Source organism: Lathyrus oleraceus, chromosome 2, assembly GCF_024323335.1.
Source record: "Lathyrus oleraceus cultivar Zhongwan6 chromosome 2, CAAS_Psat_ZW6_1.0, whole genome shotgun sequence".
In the NCBI taxonomy this organism is placed as follows: domain Eukaryota; kingdom Viridiplantae; phylum Streptophyta; class Magnoliopsida; order Fabales; family Fabaceae; genus Lathyrus; species Lathyrus oleraceus.
Window position 1 is genome coordinate 178,663,439 of NC_066580.1, and position 19,103 is coordinate 178,682,541.

A 19,103-nucleotide genomic window follows, 5' to 3' on the forward strand; every position below is an offset into this window, starting at 1 on the left:
TCATTAGTATTAAAATAGGAAAAATAGACTTTGAGGTGGTGGATGAAAAAATTTAACCTAAACCTGAAAAGATAGCTCTCAGAATAAAGCCAAAACCACCACCACAAGTTCAGAAGGATAAACCACCTCGCAGAAGAAAAAAAAGAAAAGGTGATGGATATGAGAGATGGATTGATAAGTGGCCATGGAAATCAAGGAAAAGTGAAAAGTTGGACCGAGGATTCATCCTCGAAAGGTGCGTAAAAGTGAACCTTGTGCTAAACTGGGAAAAATTCCATTTCATGGTCCGACAAGGAATCGTGCTCGGACACATAGTATCCGACAAGGGGATTGAAGTCGATAAGGCCAAAATAGAAGTCATAGAAAACCTCCAGCCTCCGAAAACCGTAAGAGAAACATGAAGCTTCTTAGGACACGCTAGTTTCTACCGGCGATTCATTAAAGATTTCTCAAAAATCACCAAACCACTGACTGGCTTATTAATGAAAGACGTCGAATTCATCTTTGACGACAAATGCCTAGCAGCGTTTGAACAACTGAAAACAGCTCTTATTACCGCACCTATCATGCAACCACAGAAAAGGAACCTTTAGCCGTAGTGTTCACTCTGGATAAACTCTGTTCCTACCTAGTAGGAGCAAAGATAATTATCTATACCGATCATGTTGCAATTAGGTACATGTTAAACAAAAAAGACGCCAAACCAAGACTCCTAAGGTGGATCTTACTATTACAAGAGTTTGACCTGAAAATCAAGGATAAAAGGGGCACGGAAAATGTCGTGGCCGATCACTTATTAAGAATGGAAGATATAGGACCTGCACAAGTGCCTATAAACGATGATTTTCCGTACGAAAGACTCATAGCCCAATTAGAAAGTGATACAACTAAAGATGCGTTAACCCATAAGGATACCAAAATAAACGAAGTAGTGGAAGCAATTTACACCCAAACCACACTACCATGGTACGCTGACTTCGTCAACTACTTAGCAGCTAGGGTGCTTCCGCCAGACTTGACGTACCAACAAAATAAGAAATTTTTTCACGATCTTAAACACTACTATTGGGATGAGCCTCTACTTTACAAGAGAGGCGCCGACGACATTTTCCGTCGATGTGTCCCAGAAGATGAGGTAGAAAACATAATTTCCCACTGTCATTCTGCTCCCTATGGAGGATATGCAAGCACCTCGAAGACTTGCGCTAAGATCTTGCAAGCCGGCCTCTTTTGGCCCACTCTGTGGAAAGATGTCCACATCGCGATCAAAAATTACGACCGGTGTCAACGCACTGGAAACATATCTAGACGCGACGAAATGCCGCTTAAAGGCATTTTGGAAGTAGAAGTCTTCAATGTTTGGGGCATCGATTTTATGGGACCTTTTCCATCTTCTTTTGGTAACAAGTATATCCTTGTTACGGTCGATTATGTATCAAAATGGATTGAGGCCATAGCCTCTCCAACGAACGACACACGAGTGGTAATTATACTCTTTAAGCGAATAATCTTCCCTAGATTCGGAGTGCCGAGACTTGTCATCAGTGATGGTGGCTCCCATTTTATTTCAAGGATTTTTGAAAAGCTATTACTGAAATATGGAGTCCGGCACCGTGTAGCAACACCCCACCTGTTAGTGTAAGCCCTAGAGGCCAATACTTTTGGTACTTGTATCGAATTATTTATTAATAATGAAAGGCTTTTTCTTTATTATGTTTGTCTAATAAAGTCTCTAGAATAGATAGTCCGTTTAATGTATCAAGTGTGACTTAATCATGAAATCACATTAAACATAAGGACACTATTCTTAAAGTATCTATAGTCGAGCTTTATTGTGAAGTGGGATAACATTAAAGCATTAAGACTATTATGTATATAGACTGATGATCACATCTCATGGATCATGGATAAGGAGTTATCAAGTCTTAAACATAGGTATGAATATTAAGAGTAATATTTATACTGGATTGACCCGTTATGAGAATACTATATAGAATGTTATGCAAAGTGTCATAAGTTATTCTCATGGTGATAATGGTGTATGCCACCCTTCGACCTGAAACCACTATGGACCCTAGATGTAGAGTTGAGTGCCTTATTACTGATCAAACATTGTCCGTAACTGGATGACCATAAAGATAGTTGATGGGTACTCCACGAAGCATGCTAAGGGACATGAGTGACCTAGATGGAATTTGCCCATCCTGCATAATAAGATAAATGTCTATGGGCCCAATATTGAACTGGATAAGGATGACACGGTCTATGCCTTGTGTTCAATATAGACATAAGGGCAAAAGGGTAATTGTACACATAAGTATTATCACAAAAGGATTTGTCAGATCACATGACATTTTTGCGTCTTGGGTAGCAGTGATGTGTTGCTAGATACCACTCACTGTTTATTATGTTAAATACGTGATTTAATATAATTGCCATTGCCGCGAAAACCTACAGGGTCACACACAAAAGGACGGATTGATGAGAGATAGAGTAACTAAGGAATACCGTAATGTACGACGCCCTTAAGTGAATTGTAGAACATCGTAAAGTACGGTGTACTTAAGTAGAATATGAAATATGGTAATGTACCACACGCTTAAGTGATTTTGGCATATTATAAGATATGGGCCACATACACTTGAGTGAGCTTTTTAGCTTGCAGCCCACACAAGTGGTTCTATAAATAGAACCCTTGTGTAGAAGCATTTAAAAAGTTGCAATTTCGTTTCTCTCTCTCTCTCTCTCTCTCTCTCTCTCTCACTCAAAGCCTTCATTCGTAGCAGCTAGCACTAAGATTGAAGGAATCCGTTCATGTGGACTGAGTAGAGGCGTTGTCATCGTTCAACGTTCGTGATCGCTCTGTAGATCTGCATCAAAGGTTATAATCGCCACAAGAGGTAACGATTCTATCACTGATCATGCCCATTCTTAAGGATCACTAAAGGAGAAATTTTAAATTCCGCTTCATTTTGGATCGCTCTTCTCCTTCACTACCACCCACGGACGAGTGGGCAAGTAGAAGTCTCAAATTGAGAAATTAAACAAATCTTAGAAAAGATAGTTTCCACCTCTAGGAAAGATTGGTCCTCAAAATTTCTAGAAGCCCTGTGGGCATATAAGACAGCTTATAAGACTCCAATAAGAACCACACCTTTTTAGCTAGTTTATGGAAAATCATGTCATCTGCCGGTAGAACTAGAACATAAAGCATATTGGGCCATTAAGACCCTTAATCTCAATTATACTGCCACAGGCGAGAAAAAAATATTAGATATCCATGAACTAGAAGAACTTAGGCTAGATGCGTATGAGAATGCCCGAATCTATAAAGAAAGAACAAAAAAATGGCACGACAATCGCATATTGAGGAAAGAGTTTAACCAAGGCAACAAGGTACTCCTGTTTAAATCCCGCCTCAGACTCTTTCATGGAAAACTTCTTTCTAGATGGTCCGGTCCCTTCGAAATCACCAATATCTTTCCGAATGGAGCAATAGAGATAAAAGGAAAAATGAGTGAACCATTCATAGTAAACGGCCAACATTTGAAACATTACCACAACATTGATAACAATGATTTCATTGCAAATCTTAAGCTTGCAGAGCCTCGCGCTCATTCAAAAGAATAATGCCTGTCCTATTTCTGTCGAGCTTACAAGAATAAACAAAGTGCTTAGTGGGAGACAACCCACACTCTGTCTTTAACTAATTAATTTCATCACAAATTTATAATTATTACTATTGCTTAATTTTCATTTTGTTGTTTTCTTCTTTATTTATTTCTCATAAAGTTAATCGGTACATTTCTGTATTATTGACCATTACTAACTTAATGCTATTATCTACTTGATTTTATCTAGCTATTGACTATCACAATGCAACAAGTAGATTAAATGGATATAGTCTTTAGAGGCAGAGCTCAAAGGAGACGTTTTGAGGCTCTAGCTCAGAGAGAAATGACACTAACCTTGTACCCAGATGGACGCACCATGACCAAGTTAAGTATAAGAGACAGTATCACGTTCCTAATTAACCAACTAGGTTGGGACACCTTTGCTATCAAGAGAAAATTTAGTTCCTACAGTAGGTTGACTTTAGAATTCCTAAGCTCCCTAGTTCACTGCCAAACCATAGTATTGGACTTAACAAAGGCCTAATCACCTTTAGGTTGTTTGATATTGATTACCGCTACACCCATAGAGAAATGGCTGAACTCCTAGGATGTCCTAATGGCCCTGATATCTTTACCATTACCCAGGAAGATAGGTTAGTAGACCATCAATTAGACCTCTTTTGGGGTAGCATCACAGGAAACGACCATCCCGAGCCAGACCTTATTCATTCAGAGAACATCCACAACCCTGCGATTCATTACTTCTATAAGATCCTAGCTCACACCTTGTTTGGAAAGGAACATAATAGAACCTTTGTGTCCAAAGACGAAATCTTCATCATGTACTGCACATCACATGTCCGACTTGTTAACGCTGCTACCTTTATGATAGCTAATCTGTACCGTATGGCACGAGAGGACTATGAACCAATTTTAGTGGGAGGCTTAGTGACCATGATAGAAAATGCCATCGGACTGAGACAACCACTTATCAGGCTCACCCCTTTAGGTGGAATACGACCAATGAATATTGACTTTTGCTTCAACACCGGTATCATTAGGAACCTAGGTCCAGATGTGTTTGAATTTCTAATCAACCATGAAGTAGTACACCTGTTTACCCTACTGGACCCTAGGACGAGTGTACATGATAGGAACAACTGGCTCTATGATTTGGATGGACCACCAGATGCACCACCTTCTCCTCCAGAGACACCCCAAATCTACGACCACTTTGACAATTATCTCTCTGATGCTGAATCACATGCCCCAGTTATACCTGATGCACCTCTCACCGATCATGTTGCTGCCATCGAAGTTGTTCAAACAGACGTCACCAATCTGATAGGCGAGCTGAGCACCCTGTGCGTGGAATTCCACGACTTTATGGATGTAGTGACAGAGAACCTGAATCATATTTACCAACACTTCTACTCGTCCTCTCTTCCTACCAGCAGCCGCCGTAATGGCTAACTTATTTGAATTATCGATTTACTGACTTTTATTTTATTTTCTTGCTTGGAATTTTATTGTTATTTGCTTTTACACATTGGGATTTATTTAATTACTTCATTTCTTTTTATTCCAGTAGACAAATTATGTCATCTTTTCCCGTCTACTCCATTCTTTTATTCGTCAATTTTGCGATTTAGTTTCATTTAACTATATCATGTTTATTATTCCTATTCATTATATATTATTGGTAAACTAAATTCCATTGAAATTCTGTGGTCAAAGCAAATAAAGGCACACACATGGGAAACCACACTGCATGTGGCACCTGCCACACACAGTTGTGACGCCCATGTGAAGGCTGTGGCGCCCGCCACAGGGCCCATAGTGGCGCCCGCCACCAACACCAAAAGTGGCGCAAGCCACTACACAAGCCTGCACGCACAGGCTGTGTATTTTTACCATTCATATCACTTTTATGGTGCTTTCCCTTGCATGCAAGACATTACCTTAATGCCATTCAACCACTCTTTGACCAAGACATAAAAAAACCATAAATGCAATTTATTTACCAATTAATTTTCCAACCACCATAACCTCTATATAAACCATCAACATTACCTCAACAAAGCACACCTCCCATTTACATATTTCTCTCCTCTCTTGATTTATTCTCACTACATTACACAAAGAGTGTGAAATCCATTATGGCACAGATGAGGGAATACGAAATAGTGTTCAGAAACGGAGAGCCAGGCAAATTACAAGAGGAGACGTACACGTCTCTAAGCGCCAGAAAGATCGAATCAACAAGGTACGCCGATGAACACTGTTTATATGCCTTTGGAATTCAAGATAGTGTTAACTATATGCTAGATATTTTAAATTTAAATTATTTTATATCTCTCAAGGACCCTGTCTATGCTCAATTAACATTAGGATTCCTAAGCTCGTTAATTTTTAGTCCCACACCCAACACAAACTGCTCTAGTGGGACTGTCCTGTTTCGTTTATTCAACGTCGAATACGCCCTTACATTTTCCCAACTAGCGGACCTACTACATTTCCCCCATGGGGATGGCATAATAAGTGGGGTCCCAGATACTGAGGATTGGCAACGCGCCTTCCAACCATTTTGGAGGGCAATAACCGGTACAGTAACCCATAGTTTTGAGGGAAACTGAGCCACTTTAATTCAAAATCCGACTATTCGATATTTCTGCCAAATATTGGCGTGCACATTTTTGGCCGAGAAAATTCTAACAAGGTGAACGAAAAAGAACTCTTTTATTTTTCGCCACATTTTTGCCACAACATGTGAATATCGTCCCGTTTATGCTATCTCACATGCAGGCCATTGTCAATGCAAAGCGAGGCCCGATTATTTTTGGAGGTTTAATAACCTCCATAGCCAGAGTCCTAGGACTCGAAGAAAATTTTTCCAGGCTAACCCCGCTCCCGCATCATGCCATTGACATTGACATGACAATGAGCATGAAACTAGTAAAACGAAGGAGTGACGATAAATTTAATTTAATAGTTGCTAATAATGTGTTACAAGATTTTATCCTCCCAAATCCAAATTGCACAGATGTGCGCAACCCAGATAATTATTGTTATACTAATGATCTGGTGCCTAACCAAGTCTCCACGCACATTCCTGAGAATGTAGTTGCTGGCGGGGACACCGATGAGGATCACATTCCAGAGAAAACTGCTCCCGCTACTGACCTACACACCACACACACTTCATTTGAAAATGTTGCAGGTACATCTTCCAGTCAAAGACCAAGAAGAAATGTGGCACCAACCACTCTTGATGAGATCTATGTTGAACTGCTGTGGCGTAGAGAATTAGACGCTCAGCGAGACCTACAGATCCAAACCATGGGAGCTCAACAAACTGAAATGATGCAAATCCTTCGCCAAATGCAGCATGATCATCACGACTACGCTTTTAGAACCGAACAGAACATGTCCGACTTGATCGATGAAATGGCAACATTGACAATGCGTGTGGAAGATCTCCAGAACTATACGCCACCTCACCAGCTAGGAAACGGTGGACGTCCACGTACACGTGGCAGAAGGCGTCAGTAGCAGAATAACCAGGTTCTACCTTTCTTTCCTATTTTATGTCGCTGCATTGGGGACAATGCAAGATTTAAGTATGGGGGAGGAAGCTTTATCGCTTTTTATTTACCGCTTTCTAGTTAGATTTAAAATATTGTTATTTCCTTTTGTTATTTTATATATTTTTGGTTATTTTAATTTTTGGTTAAAGTGTCAGTCAAGTTAAATATCAATCTGTTGTCGAGTCTTTATGCGTGGTTTCCGTTATTTACTAATTCTCCTATTTACTTAAGCCATACAATTTTTTTTTGCAAAAATCTAGACTTAGAGATATAGTACATTTTTTGAAAATTCTAAACTATAAATAAAACTGAGGTTGAATTGTAAAGATTTGGAAAAACTTTATAAGATCAGTATCGTTTTAACAACTTAAATCTCCCAAGTATAAGATCGATTTGAGTACTTGTCATACCATATCCTTAAATTATATCCTTTAATATTTCCTTAAGTAGTTTATCTAGCAGTCAACACCATCCTAAGCACACACTACACAAGAAGTCGATGCAAATAAGTGTATGATTTCAGGATTAAAAGAAGAAAAGATTACGAAATGTATGAAAAATGTTGTTCCTTTTAAGTTAGGTGACCCTCACCCAGCCATTTAGCCTAACAATATGACCATCTTTAACTGTTATTTGAGCCAAAGTGTGAAAAAGAAAGAAAGAAATAATGATGAGATCATAGTCACTAACAGACTATCTTGTTATGAATGTGAAAAGATAACTGGCTTAATGTGATTGCGCCTGAATGAAAAAGGATAAAAAGAAGGTTTAGTAAGGTAGGATTAGGCATGACAACATGATTCAGATTGGTTTGTATAGGAGGGAGACTTACGGTTGCAACATTGCGACTATGTGTTCTAACGATACCCTTAGTGTAGAAGTGAGTACCTGTTAATAAAATTTTGAACCAAAGTAAAGTTTATAGACTAGAATGAGTATTCGAATGCAACTGTGTTTTCTACGAGTCTTGATAATGTATGCTGCAAATGTTTTACAAAACTTTTTTATGTAGGCGGCATTTGCTTGAGGACAAGTAAAGGTTTAAGTATGGGGGAGTTTGATAACGCGAAAATGTATCGTATTTTTGGCTCCATATGCATTGCTTTTTACTCGATTAACACTTATTATTATGCAGTATTTCATGTTTATTGCAGGTATTTATCAATTAAAAGGTTTACCGCAAGCAAAATGGAAAATAGCAAAAAGGAAATAAAAAGTGAGAAAAAAGAGAAGAAAATGAAGCTTTCAAAGAGATAATGGGCCACCAAAGAAAATGGGCTTGTGGCGCCCATTATCCAAGGAGCGTGGCACCCTCCACATTGGCCCAAGAGGTAGGTGGCACCCGCCACCAGCCCTTGAGAAGTGGTTGCTACAAAGGTGGCACTCGCCACTCATTAAGAAGTTAGGATTGTGGCAACCGCCACAACCTAGTCTTCCACCATTTTCTCCACCTTTTTAGCCACGATTGCCACCACCTTGCTACATTTTAGGGATTGCGGAAAAGATATAAAAGTGGAATCTCTCAGACTCAGACGTCTCTCTCTTCTTCCATTTTCAAGTTTACGATTAATTTTATTCAACACTATTTTTCTTTTAGTTTTCTAGGCAGTTTCCTTACTCTGTAAAAGTGATAGTTCTCCACATCAGGGACTATTACGGTTTACTATTTTTACGCATTTGGGATTCAATTGTAAGGATTACTCATTGCTAAAGCCTGTCGGAATTATTTTAATCGAAGATTCAAGATTCAGTTCCAGTTCTTAAATTGCAATCCAGGTTTTATTTTGATTACTATTTTATTTATTTATGCCTTATTGCATGTTTAATTGCCCAAATACCATGTCTGTTACCGGATCCATGTTCGGCTAAACCCTTAGGATTGGTATGTAAAGACCGTCGAAACGACGGGATTCAATAAATAATTGGTGTTAGTTTTTATGAAACTTATTTTTCTGGTTTTTAGTTTCTTATTTTAATCAAACTGTTTTTCGTACAAGAGTACAAAACAAACTAAGGTTACGGTCAACAAAAAGGAAAGTTTGAGATTTTAACCAGATAGCTGAAACTAGGCATTAATCATAAACACAACGAGAGCGCTTTAGGATTAATTAGACTTTATTTATATTCAAAAATTACTTTTAAATTCAAAATGAGACCACGAGAGCCAAGCATTCTGGTTTATGAGTATGGTCAGAGTCAATAAAAATGAGAGTGTGAGACTAAGTCCTTTTTATAAATAATTTCTACTAAAGAGTATTTTAACCAATAAGATTACACCAACTTGTGAGACCATAATTTTGTCCCTAAGATCCCTTATGGCATCATAACATTGCATTTGCATTGCCTCAAGGATCATTAGCATCTTGGTTCCCTTTGCCTTTGGGTAGAACCTTTTGTGAGTGGTTTGAGATCACCAATCATGCTTGAATGGTGTATCATTGCTTTCCTCATTTTGTTTACTAACCAAAAGCCCAAAAATATGTCACTAACATCTTTTGTTTGTAGTTTAAGCAATCACCAGGTCAAGAGCTTCAAGGAGATCCTTTGTGCAATGATATGGTCAGGAGAAGATGATAGCAAGCATGGTAATGGTTCCCAAAGCTCTCATCCATCAAATATGCATCCCTAGCATCTCAATTCATCATTTTGATCAAAGCAAGTCAAAGGGTTTGAGGTTGGTTCCCTAAAGAAACCCTAATTCATCTATGCACCACAATGCCTTGCTCTTGAAGCAACCTCAACCCATAATCAAATACAATCAAGGGAAGTTCTTTAATTCATCATTTCATGCATATTTGAACTTATTTGAGTATCCTCAATCATCAATTCATCAAGATATGAGTCATGGACTTGAGAAGTTGATCAGTCAATTCATCTGACTATTTTGAAATGCACTAAGACCTAACGTTTTATGTGTTGGTCAAATGGATATGGTTACAAAATCAAAAATATTCCTAAGAACAATATGAACAACTTTCATGTTCATCAAAATTTGATTTGAAGTTTGGAAGGCTATCTCCCATTCTAATACATTATAGGTCATTTTGACTGAAACCCTAATTTTGGGAAAACTTCCCAAGTACATAACTCATTCATTTTTTATTATTTTGAGGTGGGATCAAATGAATTGGAAATCTTAAGATGTCTACTTCAAATGTTATGTTGAACAAAATTTCAAAATCTCAAAGGAAATACATGATATAATGTAAGACATTATAGGTCCTTTTTGACCAAATGCATTAAAAGGCAAAAAAGTCCAACTTCAAGTGCCCATAACTCTTTCATAAAAAATCCAAATGATGCAAAATGTAAGTCCATTTTGATTGTCTTGAAAAGATAGACAACTTTGGTGTTGGAGATGTTTTCATTTGAGGCTTGCATCATCAAAACAGAAGGGCTTGAGCATGGGCCAAATTTGGAAACCTTGCATTGACATTTTTTGCACATCACACTTTAAACTCAGAATTCACTAATTTCCACACTTCAAATGAGTTTTTGTCCAACATAACATTTGTTCCTTATACAAAGACCTTTCCAACCATTACCCACATGCTTATGTTTGGATTTTCTAAATGGTATTTTCGAAGAGTTGAACATTTAGGCATAATTATGGAATTCACATGAAATCTTGATGCACAAGCCAATACAGCTCTAATTACACGTCCAAACCTTTGGCATTTGAGTTCAGCTTGCAATTGGCATTGTTTTCGGGCCTTGTGCATGATCATGCAAGCCCATGCAAGGATTGTCCATGTTCATGCACACAGATCAATTCATCATTTCCTTGCCACTCCCTCTATAAATAGAGACCCTATTCCATTCAAAATCCATCCCTGATTCAACCTGTTATGCTGCACAAATCTCTCCATAGCCATTACTAAAGGAATTTCAATTTTCTTCTAAAAAATTCAGATCTGAATTTCAACTTCCTTGGTTGATTTTCAGACCTATAATTCCTCAGCCTTGCTTCCTCTTCATCACTAGATCTCATTGCAAGCTTTGGTTGTGAAAGATCATGCTCTCCATACCTGCATTTCAAAGGTGGATATCAAAACTTTTTCTCTTCGAAACTCTTTGACCCTTGCTTATTTCTTGAGTTCCTTGGTCTGGCTGAAGTCCTCTCAATAGAGGCATTTGATTTGTGCTTTCAATTTTGTAAAAACATGAAGTTCATGATGAACACCATCATACTTCCATCTCTGATTTCTCCATTTATAGAAATCTAGAGTGTAAGTGAATGGTATAGGAGTGATGTACATCACTTCCTCTTTCGATTGATGCCTGGATCGCGTGTTTTGGCGCACATTTGCTCTTCTGCAAATTTGAGCCCTCACCGGAGCTAGCCGGAGAATACTATGGCGCTGGCCACCGTCCCAACTCCAGATCCAATTGTGGTCGTCTGTTTCTATTTCCAGATCTAATCCTGGTTGTCCAAACTTATGACTTATTTAAATACCACATGTGGTTGCATTGACTGTGGAACACGTTGGACGCGCGCCTCTGGATGCTTGGATCTGCCAGCTCAATTAATGAGCTCTGATCCAAGGGCTCTCGTTTTTTGCCATTTCTAATTTCTGATTTCTATTTTCTTTATTTCTTTTAATTCCTATTATTTTCAAAAATCAATATCTCTCTCATTTTTAATCCAAAAATTATGGGACCAATTTGCATTAGTCTCTTAATAAATTTTAGTTTCCATTTCTGATTTTTAATAATTTTTATTTTGTCATTTGATATTTTTTGTGAATTTTCTCTTTTCTGATTATTTTTAATTCATTTTAAATAGTTTTTGATATTCAAAAAATACAAAAAATATTTTTCTAACCTATTTGAATGATGATGGATCTATAAAAAATATTCTCATCAATTTTTAAATTTATTTGAGATTTTAGTTCAATTAGGTTATTTTTTATTCATTTTTAATTGATTAAAAATAGTTTCTGACTTTTAAAAATGCTGAATTTTTTTGTTAAACTTTGTTTGACCTTGTTGAACTTGGGATGAATCACTTGGACCTTTCAAGGTTGATTTGAAGTGATTTTGAAGTTTGATCTTTCTTTTATTTTTAATTCAAGTTTATTTTAATATTAAAAATGCCAAAAAATATCTTGCTTATTGTTTGACCTCCAATCTTCATCTCATTTCTGATTTATCATTGTTTGACTTTGACTTTCATTGTCATTTGGTCAATACATATAGATTGGTACATCTTACTTCACTTTATGCATTTTGATCTTTCCATTTTCATTATCCATTCTCCATCTCCTTCTTCTTCTTCTTTTTTTATCACTGAGTTGAAGGTTGATAAGTTAGCATTGATTAGGGAGACTTAATCTTCCTTGATTCAAATCTAATTCATCTTGATCAATTGATCAAGTGAATGGCTTTGCATTAAGGATAGGTTGTTTCCTAAATCATGCAAAAGGCTTAAACCAATACAAGATCATTTCTCTTTTCTCTTTTTGGCATGGCAAGTTGTTGGAACTTGGTTCACTAATCAAGACTTCTAACTTGTGTTGTTGCCTACATTATTATTGACCGACCTCAGATAGTTGTGACTTCTACATAAGTCCAATTACGATTGCTTAACATAGCGCTAAATTTGCCTTATGGCACACTAACCACTAACACTAACTATTGACAATTAACATTTACTTTTTGCTCTTTACTTTTATGCAATTTACTATTCTTGCACATATTATCCATTTGCTTTTCTCTTTGCTCATTTGAGCACATGTTTATGTTAATGCCATTTGCATTTTGCTCACTTGAGCACATAATTGTGTATATATTATTATGCTTGTGTTTGTTTTGATTGTTGTGAACCAAATGCAAAGAAATGGACTTAGTTTCTAGGACTTCCCCTATGCAAAGAATGGAGAATTGGACTTAGATTCTAGAACTTTCCTTATGCAAAATTTGAGTAAATGGACCTTAATGATGAAGATGGAAGAGGGACCAAATCTCTAAACTCACTCTTGTCCATTCTTGGTTTACTTCATGGAACTTTTGATGTGTTTGCTTTTGTGCTAGGGAATTCTATTTGAGCTTAATTGGAGAAACCATTGCCATGTTCATCCAAAGTGAAAGATACAAGACACATTGAGGATCTCTTAGGAGACTTGTTTGATTGCTTATGCTTTTTGTGATTGCCTATTCCAAAGGATGGGAGCTACTTGGATCATCAATATGATCTCAAGAGAGGGACTCCATTGTGGGTTTGTTTCTTTATCCCTCACCTTTTGCTTTACTTAGGACTTAGCCTTTCTTCTTCTTCTCTCCACTCTAACCCAAGCCAAAACTTTTGTGCAAACATTTAACAATTGTTTTTAACACTAGAAACCTAAGCCTTATGCTTTTGATTTCCAAACTTTCTTTTCATAACACTTATTTTGAATTGAATCTTTAAGTCAACTTTGACCACTTTTGTATATACTTCTAATTGGTAAATATAACCCATTCAAATGTCTTTTTGTGGTTCCAATGACCACTTTCTTAATCAAATTTTTTATAACCTTTAGCTATTAGGTTTGAGTTATCCTTGTGGTAGATGTAATACTCACCTATATCCTTAGTGATGGACAATGAGTCTTCCATGCTTATTATAGGGTTAACCCCTCACTAGCATGTTGAAGCTATCCTCACATGGTGGATTTGTGGTTTGGTTGAGTTTTCTCCCTTTGATAACAAAAGACCTTAAGGCTTTTGGACCAATCAATTCACCAACTCATTTTTGAGATTTTTACCCCGAACTACAAGGTTTTGATCCTAATCTTTTTATAAGATGGCACGTAGGCAATGGGTTTATCCATCCAAACACAAAATGTAAATAAACTTGTATATTCTCCTCTCATCTCTTCAATCATGTTTGCATAAACAAAATTTTTTCACAAAAACAACAACCTTACAACAAGTATGAAAAGGGCTCCCTAGGAGTACCTAGGATGTTTTGGGTGCCTAATACCTTCCCATTACATAACCAACCCCCTTACCCAGATCTCTGTTTTCTTTTACTAGTTTTTGTTAAAACTATTAGGTTTTTGTTCGCTTTCTAACCATTCCTTTGGATAAATAGAAGTGCGGTGGTGACTCGACTTGTATGATTTACCTTGGATTTAGTCAATATCTCTAATGGTAACGAATACCCCGCTACAGAAAAGTGGCGACTCTGCTGGGGACGATTTGCCTAGTGGGTTTTGCCAACTTTTCATGCTTGTTGTATTGTATTGTTTTGTGACATATTTTTGTGCAATTTGGGATTACTGTATTGTATTTAATGATTGAATTGCTTGATATTAATTCCTTGTATGCTTGGTGATCTTTGTGAGATGAGTTCTATACCCGGACTCGAGTGCACTTAGGATAGGAGAATGGCGTAGTCTTGTTGACTTGTGTGGAGTTATTCCTTAGCAAGTTGACTTGCAAGTCCATTCACTTGGTGGAGGTCATGTTGGGATCAATAATGTCACACAAGTAAGTTGTGGTTAGACATTACTCTTTCCAATATAGACCTTAGAAGCCAAGGACCTTAGTTTACCAAGCCCATCTTGGCCTATTTTTAGGATGTAGTGCGAAAGTCGTTCAAGTGTAAGATTTGATACGATTGTTACGTGATACTACACTCATAAGAGTCTCTCTTGAGAATATTTTTGGAATGCGAGTAGTCGTTTATCCGATAATATCCAAAAGATGGGATGATGACTATGGGAACCTCCTGTAGAACATGTTTGGCAGGTTTAAACCCTAGTACATTCCCATTGGGTGGTTCTTAACTGAGACCCCATGCTCGTGACTTGCAACGAACCCTTGATTCATGGTTGATCCGTTCATGTATCCTTAATATCAATGGAACTTGGGTGTTGATAAGGTGTAAACCATAATCCACCAAAATGGATGATTGATATTAAGGATGATATGATCCATCCCATGACCTTTGTTTGGTGTGCTTTGCTTGATCCTTGAGTGTGATTGTTGCATTCATGCATTCATGCACTCATTTGTATCCATATCATCAATAATGAAGAAAATTATCAAGGAACTTAAGGGGTTTATTTGCAAATTTTCAGACATGGAAAGACAAAGAAGGAATACAAAGAAGTACAGTTTCAGACAACCAGATTTGAAAGAGTTAAGGAATCTAACATCCTATGTATTAGATCCTTTGGGTTTCAAGGCTTGTTTTGGGAAGCTTCTTCCTCTTCTGACTACTCAGGTGGACGAAGGGTTGATGAGTGTATTGGTGCAGTTTTATGATCCTTTGTATCGTTGCTTCACGTTTCCGGATTTCCAGCTTTTACCTACCCTTGAGGAGTATGCCTACCTTGTGGGTATACCAATTCTAGACCAGTTGCCGTTCAGTGGCTTGGAGAGTGTTCCTACTTCTCAAGAGATAGCAGACATGTTGCACATAGATGAATCTCTGGTTGGTGCTCATATGACTACCAAAGGTGGAGTTCAAGGTCTCCCTTCTGAGTTCCTCATTGCTCAAGCTATTGTATATGGGAAGGCCATGAGTGAGGATGCCTTTGAGGCCATTATTGTACTTCTCATTTTTAGATTGGTATTGTTCCCCAACATCGACAAGTTTGTGGATGTGAACACTATTAGGATCTTCTCTACTCTTAATCCCGTTCCGACTCTGTTGGGTGATACCCATTTCTCTTTGCATATGAGGAATGCAAAGGGTGGTGGTGCCATTGTGTGCTGTTTGCCTCTGTTGTATAAGTGGATTATTTCTCACTTACCGCAAATGGTCGCCTTCAAGGAGAACAAGGGATGTCTACGGTGGTCCACGAGACTCATGTCTCTCACTAATGATGATATCTCTTGGTACAACCGTGTGTATGATGGTGTGCAGATTATTGACTCTTGTGGTGAATTCTCCAATGTACCTCTTCTTGGTACATGTGGTGGGATTAACTACAACCCGGTTTTAGCACGTTGTCAGCTTGGGTTCCCCCTAAAGGATAAACCTAATCACATTCTGTTAGAGGGTGTGTTCTTTCAGGAGGGTAAAGATACCCAAGGCTTGAAGGGCAGAATGGTCCGCGCTTGGCGCAAGATTCATAGGAAAGGAAGGAAAGAGTTGGGTCCTAAGAATAGTGTTGCTATGGAGCCTTACACTGCTTAGGTTAGGAAGAGAGCGTCTGAGTATCTCATGCCTTACGAGTATCCGAGACCTATACCTTTGGTTATGGTTGGGCCTTCAACCCTCCCTGATCAAGGAGTAGAGGAGTTGAGAGACGAAGATCGATCACGTGCTTGGATTTGTGAAAGGGAAGAGTTGCTTCAGCAGATCAAAGAGAAGGATGCTTTGATAGAGTTCCCTGAACATCAGGTTATTGGTGATCCTAATGATGCATGGACTTCTCTACTTCCTCAGTCTTCCAAGTTTTGGAAAAGGAAGTACGATCGAATCGCCAAGGGGAAAGCAGATATGGAGGCAGCCTACGAGAGGGAGGTGAAGAGGCTTCGTGCATTCTATCTTCCTGTGTCCCGAGCTTTGGATGATTGTTTCTAGGGATCCATAGGATGATTATTTTCCTTTTCTCTTGTATATGATTGACAATGCTGTACTTCTTTTCCCCGATATTATTTGATGAGATACTTTCATATGTGATAAATGATTAATATTTCCAAAATTTTGCAAATAAAACCCTAAAGTTCCTTTGAAATAAAAGAAAAATCATATGCACGAGCATTGTATGCATCATGTGCATAAGCAGGTTTTGTTCCCGGCTTCTTGTCCTGTGGTCTAACTCTGTGTTCTTCATTTATTTCAAAAACAAGCTGACTCACCGGTACTACACCAAAGCCAACATTTCAAGACTGATGGATCATCTGGAACAAGAGAACCGCGAGCTGAAAGAGGAAGTGGCCAGATTGAGTGCCTTGATGGAATCATTCTTGGCTGCCCAGATCCAGTCTTCTCCGACACCTTCAACTCCTCCCCAGAGGACATTCATCTCTGAGATTGTCTCCTCGACTGTGCCTGCAGCCAATGCACACTTTGCTCCAACGGCCATGCCAGCCGGATTCCCGTGGGGGATGCCTCCCAAATTTCATGCCCGATGGTCTTGCTCCTACCTTTGCTTCTATGCCGACATCTAGCCCGGTCCTTGTTGTTCCTCCTCCTGTCGTGCATACTATGCCCAGGGTAGATGACACCATCTATCATTCTGAGCCATCTGAGGGCCCAGATGTCTATGAGAAGGTGGACGCTATGAACGATCAATTTCTTGAGCTTCGCAAGGAATTGAAAACTCTCAGAGGAAAGGATCTTTTCGGCAAGTCTGCTGCCGAACTCTGCTTGGTTCCCAATGTGAAGATTCCTATAAAATTCAAGGTCCCTGACTTTGAAAAATATAAGGGAAATACCTGCCCTCTCAGCCACCTGGTCATGTATGCCAGGAAGATGTCGACTAAAGACCGACAACGACCAATTGCTCATCCACTACTTTCAGGATAGTCTGTCTGGTGCCGCTCTGCGTTGGTATATGGGCTTAGACAGTGCGAACATCCGATCCTTCAACAATCTTGGCGAGGCCTTCATCAAGCAGTACAAGTACAATGTGGATATGGCTCCCGTTAGGGATCAATTGAGAGCCATGTCCCAGAAGGACAAGGAAACATTCAAAGAGTACGCCCAGAGGTGGCGAGAGTTAGCAGCACAGATCGTGCCCCCGCTAGAAGAGAAAGAGATGACTAAAATCTTTTTGAAGACCTTAAGTTCTTTTTATTATGAGCGGATGATTGCTAGCGCTCCTTCTGACTTCACCGAGATGGTGAATATGGGGATGCGTCTAGAAGAAGGGGTTAGAGAAGGACGTCTAACCAGAGAAGAAGGCTCTTCTGCCAAACGATATGGAGCGTTTGCAAAGAAGAAAGATGGAGAGGCACATGCTGTGACCTCCCATGTGAAACCAAGAAGATCCTCTATGAGGAGGAAGACCGTGCGTCCCGCTGGTAACCAGCACCAGGTGGCTCACATAACACCTGTTTTCAGAGACAATCAACAGTACCAGCAACATAACACCAATCAGCAACTACATCCGTAATATCAACATCAGCAGCACCGACCGCAGCAGCAGGCCTACCAGCCTCAAAACAGTAATCAAACCAGCACGAGTTATGAGAGGAAAAGGGTCACCTTCGATCCTATTCCGGTGACATATGCAGAATTATATCCCTCTTTGATAGAGAGGAAGTTGATTACTCCGAGAGACCCACCGGCTATACCTGCTAACCCCCAGTGGTGGTATAAGCCCGAGTTACACTGTGTTTACCATTCTGGTGCTCCTGGCCACGACGTGGAGAATTGTTACCCCTTGAAGACCAAGGTTCAAGACCTTGTGAGGTGTGGCATTCTGTGTTTTGAGGACATAGGTCCTAACGTAAAGAAGAACCCATTGCCCGAGCATGGGAAATCTGTCAACATGGTCCAGGGCTGCCCTGGCAAGTACAAAGTCAAATATGTCAGTCATATTCGACAATCTCTGGTCGAGATGCATCGTTTGCTGTTTGAGTATAGTCATTATGAGCATGACCACGATAGATGCCGAGTTTGTTCTGTCAATCAAAGAGGTTATCGCCAGGTGCGCAAAGATGTTCAGGAAATGCTGGATGAAGGAGTTATTGAGATCCTTCAAAACAGAAATATTGACGAGGATGAGCCCGAGGACAATGTGATTTCTCCAGTGTTTCGGATCCCCGAGCCTGTTATCATCAGATATGATGGTAGCAAGCAGAAGTTTTCTCATGCCTTGACCATCAAGCCTGCCGGTCCTGTACCATACTCTTCCGAAAAAGCAATTCCCTTTCGCTACAACATTGTCGCTGTAGAAAATGGGAAAGAAGTATCCTTACCATCTTCCTCTGTTGTTAACATTGCGGATGTTAGTGG